The sequence below is a fragment of the Triticum dicoccoides genome, chromosome 3B (assembly GCF_002162155.2).
Source record: "Triticum dicoccoides isolate Atlit2015 ecotype Zavitan chromosome 3B, WEW_v2.0, whole genome shotgun sequence".
Classification (NCBI taxonomy): domain Eukaryota; kingdom Viridiplantae; phylum Streptophyta; class Magnoliopsida; order Poales; family Poaceae; genus Triticum; species Triticum dicoccoides.
In genome coordinates this window covers 643,210-653,851 of record NC_041385.1, presented here as the reverse complement: position 1 = coordinate 653,851, position 10,642 = coordinate 643,210, and positions in this window count along the sequence as shown.

Below are 10,642 nucleotides of genomic sequence, written 5' to 3'. Positions count from 1 at the left end.
AGATTTATCGAGCTCGCGCAGATTGAAAAGCTGGAACAATTCACTCAGTTCAATTTGTACATAGTAATGTTTGAAGTGATGCTCATGTCTAACTTCCGCATAAATATATTCTTTGGCGTTTTTATTTTTTATGTAACCCTTGTACCATTTCAGCAGACCTTTCATTTGTGGAGGTAGATCCTTTTCCTGCGCAGGCTCGACGAGAGGCCCATTCTTGACATATGTAATTACTACCTCCTTCACTGGCGCCTCATCAAGGCCTAACAGTTCACGAAGAGTAATACCTAAGTTGGCCGCTTGTTCTCTGGCACTCGTTACAGTCAATCCCTGTGCTGCCGCAGCTTGTATGATCTCGGGGGCATCCGGACAGAAGGCTTCCACTATAAGCGGGGCAATCGATTGTTTACTTTGTTCCCCGAGCTGGGCAACTTGTTTCCCGCTTTTTTTTTACTTTCGGCCTTCTCCCGCTCTTTGTTCTCCTTGAACATGAGTGCCTGCCTGCGAAGTTCACGTGCATAGTCATTAGGCAGATTCTTCGCGGCTTGGGACGGTGTGCTCAAAAATGACTTAGCCCACTTCTTTTGCTCATCAGAAAATACTGGCTTGGGCTCGGGCTCTCTTTTCTTCTTGCAGTCCGCCTTCCATTTCTCCAAATCAGCAGCCGCGGCCGCGTCGACTTCCTCGGCACTACGTTCCCAAGGCCTTGTGGGGAGAGGCTTCAGTGATGGCTCCGGTACCTTTGTGGTCTTAGGTACATAAGGGTCCGGGTTAATAATCTAGGACTGCTTCTGCTTCTTTGCCGGAGGTGGATTGGGGGGCGGCGTCTGATCACCCGCCGGACGAGGACTGGGGGGCGGCGGCTGATCACCCGCCGGACGTTGTGGACTGGGGGGCGTCGGCTGACGTGACGGAGGTGTAGGTGAACCGCCACCACCACCACCACCACCACCACCGCCACCGCCACCACCACCACCGTAGGGGGGTGGACTTGTTGTCCTTGGCGCCTCGCCTGGAAACTTGATAAACTTCCTTTGCCATAGAATGAAATGGCGCTTGACATCTCCAAGTCTTTTCTCCCCTTCAGGTGTAGCAATGTCAATCTCCAGGTCCTCAAACCCTTGGACTATGTCCTCCACCGTGACACGAGCATAGCCATCTTGAATGGGGTTGTTGTGGTGGAGTGCTCCAGGTAAACATGGTAAAGCACTGCCGATGGCTACCTTCATGGACATGTTCCCGATAGGATAATACAGATGACATTCTTTCATCTCCTTTATATCGTTCACGGGGTAGCGAGGAGGCTCCGGTGAAGTAATTTCGACCACCAGAGGCTCCGGTGCAGTAATTTCGATCGTCGGTGCATCTGCACCAGCCGGTGGGGCCTCCGTGGAAGCCACGCTGCTTCTCCGCTGCTGGCTTCCGAGATCCGCTGGATGATCTTCATGCTGCACCCGAGCTGCATCTCTTTCGGCTACTAGTACACTCATGGTTTTCTTCATCACATCCATTTCCGATGCCAACCGCGCCACAACATCTGCTTCCCGATCCATCTTTCTCTTACGGCTTCTGTAACCGTATGGGTCATCGTTCTGGGGGAACCCTATTTTCCACGGAATGTGCCCCATGCCTCGTACACGTCCTCCGTGTTCAGGATTCCCGAGGGCTTTTGTCAGCGCGTCGTTCTCTCTGTTGAACTTGATCTTCCCCTGTTGAGCATCCCTCATTGCGTTAATAAGGGCTTGGGTGGGTTTAATTAATTTGCCCCGGTAAACACACTCCCCTGTCTCCGGGTTCAGCGTTCCCCCATGCCCGTACCACCAGCTTTTGGCCCTTGGGTCCCATCCCTCCGTACCTGGACAGATTCCTCGCGCCCTCAGCTCGTTCTCCATCTTCTCCAACCTAGGCACCCAAATGCGATACCCTCCTGGCCCCATAACATGATTGTACTCCTTCTTAGCCGCATTTTCCTTATTTTTTTTCGATATTTGAATGAACTGCTCCGATTTCTTTTGCTTCACAAATTCTGGCCAATCATGTTTCAGTTTCTCATATTGTCCTTTGAAATCCGGAGTCTTGTTCTGCTTGACAAAGTCATGGGCTAGATTTTGCTTGAATTTCCGGAATGCGTCGGCCATCTTATGAAGAGCGAACTGTTTGACTAGCCTCCTCCTCTCCTTGTTTTCCTCAATCTTGTTACCCTCCTCATCGAATTTGTTGTATTCCGGAGGTAGAACGAAATGTTCCATAAGCTTCTTGAAGCAATCTTTTTTTGTTCTCTTATCGACAAAAGTGAAACCATCAATCCGTGCCTTCTTTGGCTCATTCCACTCCTGGACGGTGATCGAGACGTTGTCTCTAACAATGGCTCCGCATTGGCTGACAAACTTGGTGGCGTTCTTGCGGGGCTCCAGCGGCCTGCCGGTTGCACTGTCGACAACCTCGATGGTGCATGTTTCTCCTTGTTTCATCGTCTTGGTTGCGCCACGCTTTGACGACGTACTCGATTGTTTCGACGATCCGGCCGAGGGCTAAAATAAGAAAGAGTCGCGCGCGTTAGTACACACATATTTATTCAAATCAGTTAGTTTGTATCACCAGAGGCTCAATGTATATATATATACCTCGGCGCCGGAGGTGGTTGCTACTTCCATTTGAAGATCGTCGTTTATCGACGTTTGTTCGGCATCATCTTGCTGACGGCGCCCTTCATCTTCACCGTCAAGGTTCAGATAAGAAGAGATATCATCTTCTTCTTCTCCGGTCGGCACATATTGAATATCGCCGTTTATGATGCCGAACATATGTGCTTCACCGTCCGGATCATAGTTGTCCATAATCGGGTCAGCTCTATCGTCCGCCATTATGTCAGTCCTGAAAACATGTAGTAAAAACAAATTAATTAAGTGAAGAAGGGGGGCGGTGGCGGTGGCGGTGGCGAAAGGGCGGTGGCAAAAGGAGGGGGCGAGGAAGGGGTGGGAGAGGGTGTCGCGGTAGAGCGCGAGACGGGTGCTCCGTAGTCGAACTTGGGGTCGCCGGCAGTCTCGGGGTCTACCGGAAAGAAGTAACGGAGGGGGAACACAATAAATAACAGAGCAATCAAAGCATCACAAAGCGTAACCTGGCAATACGCGGTGCTAGGTGTGCCCTAACGCGGCAGTAGGTCGTACCGGCGAAAGGGGGAAACATCCGGGAAAGTATCCCCGGTGATTCGCGTTTTCGGACAGATGAACCGGAGGGGAAAGTTACGTGTTTGCTATCTAGGGATGTGTGGCGGACGAACGGGCTGCGTATCCGGATCCGCCTCATCGTTCTGAGCAACTTTCATGTACAAAGTATTTTCATCCGAGTTACGGATTATTTTATATTAATTTTTAAAGTTTTATATCATTTTTAGAATTAACAGAATTAATTAAATTGTCTGTTAACTAATTAACCAAGTTAATTAGATTAATTAACAGATTAGTTATATTAGTTATTTAATTAGGTTTACTAAACACAATTAATTAAGTTAATTAATTTAATTAACTGATTAATTAATTAATATATTTATTTATTTATTTATTCATTAAATGTTTTCTCAACCAACTGCCGAAAGTCTCCATGTGGGCCTTCCTAATCCAGGATTCAGGCTTCCCCGGGTTGTCCGAGCGTAAAATATTCTTGTGTTTCTCAAAGTACGGAGCCACCAAGCTGGAATTGGTCAGTACAGTGTGGTGTGCTTCAGTCAGAGAATGGCCGTCCATACATATCGTTGATTTCCTTCCGATCGTGCCTTTTCCACTTAGTCTCCCCTCGTGCCGCGATCGAGGAAGACCAATCGGCTTAAGGTCAGGAACAAAGTCAACACAAAACGCAATTACCTCCTCATTTCCATAGCCCTTGGCGATGCTTCCTTCTGGCCTAGCACGGTTACGAACATATTTCTTTAATACTCCCATGAACCTCTCGAAGGGGAACATATTGTGTAGAAATACAGGACCGAGAACGAAAATCTCTTCGACTAGGTGAACCAGGAGGTGCGTCATAATATTGAAGAAGGATGGCGGGAACACCAACTCGAAACTGACAAGACATTGGATCACATCGTTCTGTAACCGTGGTAGAACTTCTGGATTGATTACCTTCTGAGAGATTGCATTGAGGAATGCACATAGCTTCACAATGGCTACTCGAACATTTTCCGGCAGGAGCCCCCTCAAAGCAATCGGAAGCAATTGCGTCATAATCACGTGGCAGTCGTGAGACTTCAGGTTTTGGAACTTTTTCTCCGCCATGTTTATTATTCCCTTTATATTGGACGAGAATCCAGACGGGACCTTCATACTGCCCAGGCATTCAAAAAAGATGACCTTCTCTTCTTTGGTCAGAGCGTAGCTGGCACGACCTTGAAACCATTCCGGATGCCGGTCATCAGGGTCTTTCAAACGTTGCTGGTCCTGCCGTGCTTCCTTTGTATCATTTGTCTTCCCATACACGCCCAAGAAGCTTAGGAGGTTCACGCAAATATTCTTCGTAACGTGCATCACGTCGATTGCAGAGCGGACATCTAGGACTTTCCAATATTCTAGCTTCCAGAATATAGATTTCTTCTTCCACATGGCTGCGTGCCCGTCAGCTCCCTTCGGAACTGATTGTCCGCCAGGACCCTTTCCAAAGATGACTTTCAAATCCTTGACCATATCAAATACCTCAGCACCAGTGCGTTCCGCAGGCTTCGGCCGGTGATCTGCCTTGCCGTTGTAATGCTTGCCCTTCTTTCTTACTGGATGAATTTTCGGAAGAAATCGACGATGCCCAAGGTACACGTTCTTCTTACAATTTGGCAAATGTACACTTTCAGTCTCATGTAAGCAGTGCGTGCATGCATTGTATCCCTTATTTGACAGTCCTGAAAGGATACTAAGAGCAGGCCAATCGTTGATGGTTACGAAAAGCAACGCTCGTAGGTCAAATTCCTCTTGTTTGTGCTCATCCCACACACGGACACCACCCCACAGCTGTAAAAGTTCATCAACTAATGGCCTTAGGTACACATCGATGTCGTTGCCGGGTTGCTTCGGACCTTGGATGAGCACTGGCATCATAATGAACTTCCGCTTCATGCACAACCAAGGAGGAAGGTTGTAGATGCATAGAGTCACGGGCCAGGTGCTATGGCTGGAGCTCTGCTCGCCAAAAGGATTCATGCCATCCGTACTTAGAGCAAATCTTATGTTCCTTGCGTCAGCTGCAAAATCTTTGAACCATCTGTCGATCTTTCTCCATTGCGTTCCATCTGCGGTGTGTCTCAACTCCCCGTCCGACTTACGGTCCTCTTTGTGCCATCGCAACAACTTGGCATGCTCTTTGTTCCTGAACAGACGTTTCAACCGTGGTATTATAGGATCATACCACATCACCTTGGCGGGAACCCTCTTCCTGGGTTTCTGGCCCTCAACATCGTCACCAGGGTCATCGCCTCTGATCTTATAACGCAATGCAGTGCATACCGGGCATTCATTCAAATTCTCGTATTCACCGCGGTAGAGGATGCAGTCGTTGATGCATGCATGTATCTTCAGAACCTATAAACCTAGAGGGCAGACAACCTTCTTTGCTTCGTACGTACTGGCGGGCAACTCGTTATCCTTTGGAAACATATTCTTCAACATTTTCAGCAAGTTTTCAAATGCCGAGTCAGCTACACCTGCCTCTGCCTTCCATTTCAGCAAATCCAGTGTGCAGCCCAGCTTTTTCAGACCATCATCGCATCCGGGGTACAGCGCCTTTCTGTGATCCTCTAACATGCGATCCAAATTCTCCCTCTCCTTTTCAGTTTCGCAGCGTCTCCGTGCATCAGCAATGGTCCGACCAAGATCATCAACGGGATCATCACGTGCCTCTTCTTCACCTTCCCCTTCACCTTCAGCATCCTCCATGAAAGTATCACCGAAATGAGCAAGATAGCTTTCATCGATGAAATCATCCCCTTCTTCATCTTCTTCCATTATAACCCCTCTTTCTCCATGCTTGGTCCAACAATTATAGCTTGGCATGAAACCGTGCCGAAGCAGATGCATGTGAACATCTCTTGAGGAAGAGTAACCCTTATGATTCTTACAGATAACACATGGACAGATAACAAAACCCCCCTGCTTGTTCGCATTAGCCACTACGAGGAAATCTTTCAAACCCGTAGTGAACTCGCCGGAGAGTCGGTTACCGTACATCCATTGCCGATTCATCTGCATTATTATAATATAAAATATATAATTAACCATCATGCATTTGTTAAACTAACTAGCTACAAACAATATAAATTAAACAATGAACTGCACACATGCATATTTTATCAATGACACACATGCATGAAAGGTTCAAGTTGCTAACCGCGATCGAGGAGGAAAAAATAAATGAGGAACCTCAAGTGTGGCTCCAACACTTCATATCATGTTTGTTTCACCCTCTTAGGGCATTTCATCAAACACCTTGTGTGCATAAGAGGAACCAAAAGCAAACCTACACCCCCTTATGAAGCTTGTGAAGAGAAGTGGCACCAAATGGCTAAGTGAGCGTGCTGAACTGGTATATATAGGGGAGGAGCTTTAGTCGCAGTTGGCCTGGCCAACCGCGACTAAAGGCCTTTGCGCACCTTTAGTCGCGGTTGGCCTGGCCAACCGCGACTAAAGCCCCTCACGTGCACCAGCTGGCCACCGAGCACCCTGGGCCCAGGCCTTTGGTCGCGGTTCGTCTGCCGAACCGCGACTAAAGACTTCATTAGTCGCGGTTCCTACAGTTTCGCGACTAATGGGGCTGGACGGAAGCCTCTTTTTCTACCAGTGCCTTATCCTTTCTCTATCACCCTTATTTCTCCACTACTCAGTTTTGATAGTCCCTTGCAACATCTGCCCGGCCCAATCCAATCTCTTTGTCGGCGCTAGTGTTCGTCTTAGTAGAGGGGGGAGAAGGTCCCTGGGTTGTCATGTATACATTAGCGATAAATGGTGTTTTGCATGTGTGTTGTCTGGCGTGATGTCGTGTCCTTGCAATCCAAGCATGAATTCTATAGAGGAAGGAGGCTGGTGGTGGTGGATCTACAGCTAGCTCTTTAAATAAGCTCGTGGGGGAATGTGATTTGGCGGTTTTGGAGGCTTTTATTCCCTGATTCTACAACCGTCGAGGCGTCGGTCGACGAGGCCAAGGTGTGCTCATTTCCAACCTACTGGAGTCCATTGCCGTGTCGGAGATGGGTTACGTACGTCTGACCTCGACAACATGCTGCTTCTCAGTCATGTGCTTCATAACTGTGGTTTGCAAGCTGTTTCGGTTTAATGGTGTGCTCGGTGATTCTATTATCGGTTATGGCAAGCTCGGACTAGTGTTGGAGCCTTGCTGATGAGTGTGGGTCACATTGCAATCTTCTTCTCGTATCCAAGGGCTATTATGCAAATTGCTTGGATGGGTTTGTAATTTTGCTTTTTGTTTGGATTTTTCCTTAGTTGTATTCAACTCAATGCCTATAAAGTTGCTCCAAGTTTTTTGGTGATGTGTCTCTTGTGCAAAGAAAAAAAGTCTCAGAGAGGGACTATGAACGGAGATGTAAGTTGTTACTCCCGTCTTCCTACTTTATTGGGCTTATCTTGCAAATCACATCAACGAAGGAGGACCATTTATGTTACTCGTCTGTTTGCTGTTGTGCTGTTGCTATTGGTGTTTACTCGTAGTTGTGAGTAATGATGGGTTGGAACGTGTTGATTGGACACGAAGTTAAGCCCGATCCATGCATCTACTCAGTGCAGTGGGTTGCGGGAAAATTTGTGCAAGCAAGATGTCACACCCTAGCTAGTCATGCATTAGAGTGTTGCATCATGTTTACTCTTTCATCAGAAACTTGAAATGGGGATGACAGAACCCCCAGTCCCCTCTGAAACCAACTAGGGTTACTAAAATAATTTTTCAATGAACCTGAAATGCCCTTCTAAAATGCCCATCATTTTTGTCTTGGTTCAGAACCTCTGCCAAAAATGGTGCACATTTTCCTAGGCCATCCCAGGGTTTTTGAATTAAATCATAAATATTTGAATTTGGGCATTTAAAATTATATAAAATATTTAAATGCTCAAATATCTCCAAACTAAAATGTTTCATGTTGGAAATAATCCAACTTTGGACCAGGAGTGATTTGGTGATTTTTGAAGTTGCCTAGGTATTTTATTTAATTCAACAAAGTTGCAGATATATTAAATAAAACAGAAACAGAAGAAAAGGGGAAAACTTACCTGGGCTCCTCCACTGTGCGGCCCAGCCAGCTGGCCGGCCCAGCCAGCAGCCGGCCAGCCCACCACTGCAGCTCTCCGTCGTCTTCCTCCCCTCGCCCCGAAGCTGCTGCGTGCTCGCGCGCGCACGGCCGCGCAGCCACCTCCTGCTTGCCGACGAGCTCCTGGCCGCGTGGACGACTCCCGCAGGCCGTCCCGATCCCCCCTGCTCTCTCTCACTCTCTCCCGACTCTTCCCTCCTCTCCCTCGCTCTCTCTCTCACGCGGTCGAGCACCACCGTCGCCGCCGTTCGCCATAGCAGCCATCTCCGACCACCCCTCGCTCCCCCGACTAGCTCAGGAGCTCCGCCTCGACTCCCTCTTCCTCCCCACCGCTCCACAGCTCCCCGGAAGCCCTGCATCGCCGCCACGTCGCCGTTCCCCTCTTCGGGCTCCGATCATCGTCGCCGTCGAATTCGTCGTCTCCAGCGCGTCCCCGAGCCCGCTAACCACCTCTGCAGCCCCGCGGTGAGCCCCCGGATCGTTTCCCCCTTCTTCCCTGGTCTCTTTCGACCTCTAGGCCCTAGCCCCACCTTGGCCGAGAGCTCCACGCCGCCGGCGATGTCGCCTCGTGGCCACGGTCACCGTAGCACCCAACCGAGCGCACTATCGTGCTCCCCACCTCACCAGGAGCACGCAGCGCGCACTAACGCCTCCCCAAGCCCCCTGCAACGTCGATTCCGACCGCACCCAAACTCCGGCCGCCGCAGCCGAGCTCGCCGCCGTCAACTCCGGCCACCCCGAGCCCAACCACCACCACCAATAGTCGCGGCTCAACCTCAGCAACACGTAGATGCCTTCCGCCGTCCATTTGGTTGCCGGAATGGCAAAAAGCACTTTCGCCGCCGTCTCGGGCCTCGCCGGCGTCATGCCGCCGGCGGGTTTGACCTGTCCGACCTGAGGTTTGACCCCCCAGGGTCACTGACGCGTGGGCCCTGTCGGACAGGTAGTTAGTTAGTACTAATTACCGTTAATCAACCCCCCCTGACACTGACAGTGGGCCCCAGCGCCACTAATCCCTAATTAGGATTAATTTAAACCTGTTAAACCCCCCCTGTCACTGACGTGTGGCCCCCACACGTCAGGTTTGACTTCAGCCAGCCGCAGTTGACCACTGACGTCATGCTGACGTCATGCTGACGCAATAACTATAATTTCTGGATTTAATTTAAATCAGGAAATTCCAGAATATTATTTAAACTTCAAAAATTCATAACTTTTATTCTGTAATTCCAAATTGGACAAATTATATATGAAAAATGATCAGAAAAATCCAATCTATCCATCTGTACTATTTTCATGCATGATCAAACAAGTTAAATTGATGTTTTAAGCAGAACAAGGAAAAGCACTTTAAAAGGCCATATTTGAATTTGAAATTTGAATCCTTGATTCAAATTTGTTCAAACCCTTCTGGTTTTAGTTGCATTAGCCCAATACACTCATTTTGCCATGTCTCATGCATGCATCATATTGTTGCATACTGTTTGGTAATGTTTGTGTATCGGTGCTCTCTGCGGCAGGTTCTGTCTCCGAGGAATACCGTGATTACCCTAACGAAGAACCGTATCAGTGCATCGAACCATCAGGCAAGCAACCAACCATTTGATCATATCGATACAATCCCATGTTCTCGCTCCTGCTCTCTTTTACTGCATTAAGACAACGCGATTCAAACTGCTGTGTGCTACGGTAGTTGAACCCATTTCCTCTGCATGACCTGTCATTGCCACAGTAACTAGATGAAACCCACTAGCATGTGTAGGAGTTGCTTGAGCCATATGTATGTGTTGTTCCTACCTTGCTATACCTGCTATGCTTAGAGTCGTGTCAGGTCTGGTTCATCTGGGTGATGGGCTAGAGTGAAATGATTATGTCGGTAATGAGAGTGGTATGGTGAACACGATTTGGTAAAGGTATCGATGAGAGGCCATGTAGGAGTACATGGTGGGTTGTTTCATTGAAGCCGACCTTAAGCACTGAGATCTGTATGCGTGATTTAAGATACAGCTACTACCATGCATTGGGCCCTGAAATATGACCCCGCTCGACTTCTTATTCACCCTAGCTCTCTGTCTAGGAGTTGCAAGTAGTTTCTGGTGTTTGTAGCCTACTGGAGGCCGTGGACAGCGCTGACCGTAGGGGTGGGCTGTGATGCGGTAGGTACGTGGCCGGGTGTACCGAATACCCGTTAGGTATCTCGGGAACCCTGTTCACATCGTTCGGGGCCGTATGGGAAACCTCGGCCGGACTCCCTGCGGATGGAACCTGAATAGGCGATAAACCTGGACTAGAGGCTTAAGTGTTTAGGTAGGTCGTGGTCTACACCCACGTCGGCTTTCGCTTGAA